Source organism: Macrobrachium rosenbergii, chromosome 43, assembly GCF_040412425.1.
Source record: "Macrobrachium rosenbergii isolate ZJJX-2024 chromosome 43, ASM4041242v1, whole genome shotgun sequence".
Taxonomy (NCBI): domain Eukaryota; kingdom Metazoa; phylum Arthropoda; class Malacostraca; order Decapoda; family Palaemonidae; genus Macrobrachium; species Macrobrachium rosenbergii.
The window spans coordinates 45,585,542-45,586,624 of record NC_089783.1 but is presented as its reverse complement, the minus strand read 5'-3'; positions in this window follow the sequence as shown (position 1 = coordinate 45,586,624).

The following is a 1,083-nucleotide window of genomic DNA, read 5'->3' as shown; positions in this document are numbered from 1 at the left end:
TCTGAATGTTTATCACGCAAAGTTCAAGTTAATCTTATTTTCCTTTATGATTCAAATTATCACAGATTGAAATAGCACTCACAAAATTCTTATTCGTTTCACTTCTCATATGTCGGGAAGAACCCAGTGTTCCACATCAGTTCCTTTAGTCTCTCTAATACCTTACCATACACCGGTTACTTATTTGCAAATGCAAGCAAGCTTAGCATCCCCAATAAAGGGGTATTGTTATGTCAGGAGAGAGAGAGAGAGAGAGAGAGAGAGAGAGAGAGAGAGAGAGAGAGAACCAGGTGCCTTTCAGAAACTCTGGAATGGGGTGGGGAGGAGGGAGGTGGTGGCCCACGGAAAATAAATGCTAGATAATAGGAGAAATTTATGGGAACAATCTGAAACTTCTGTATCGTAAATTCCATTTTAAAGAGATTGATGTCACTCTTCCTTCATTATGTGTCTCATTGTTTAACGTTTTACGTCTAGGGTTTAGGTCCCCTTCGTTCGCTGCTTCCGGCATCCGCAATTTTGTCGTTTCGCTATTTGCGTTGACTTGTTTAAATTGAGTTTTATGGTAAAATGTTAATCAGTTATGCTTTACTGGAGAATTTTTGTTGCTCTTTTGGTAATGGTGATGATGAAGTGAAGGATTAAGAAAACAAGTCAGAAGCGAGAGAGAGAGAGAGAGAGAGAGAGAGAGAGAGAGAGAGTGGAGATGGGTGTTATTTAATTTTACATTCTCAAATCATCACAACGAGTTGTAAGTAGTTTTTAGTTTTCTGAAAAGAAAACTATTGTCCCGGCTTTGTCTGTCCGTCCGCACCTTTTTCTGTCCGCATTTCTCTGTCCGCACTTTTTCCTGACCGCACTTTTTCTGTCCTTCCTCAGATCTTAAAAAACTACTTAGGCTAGAGGCCTGCAAATTGGTATGTTGATCATCCACCCTTCAATCATCAAACATATCAAATTTCAGCCCTCTAGCCTCAATAGTTTTCATCTTATTTAGGGTTAAGATTAGCCATAATCGTGCATCTGGCAACGATATAGGCCAGTCCACCACCGGGCCGTGGTTAAAGTATCATGGGCCGCTGC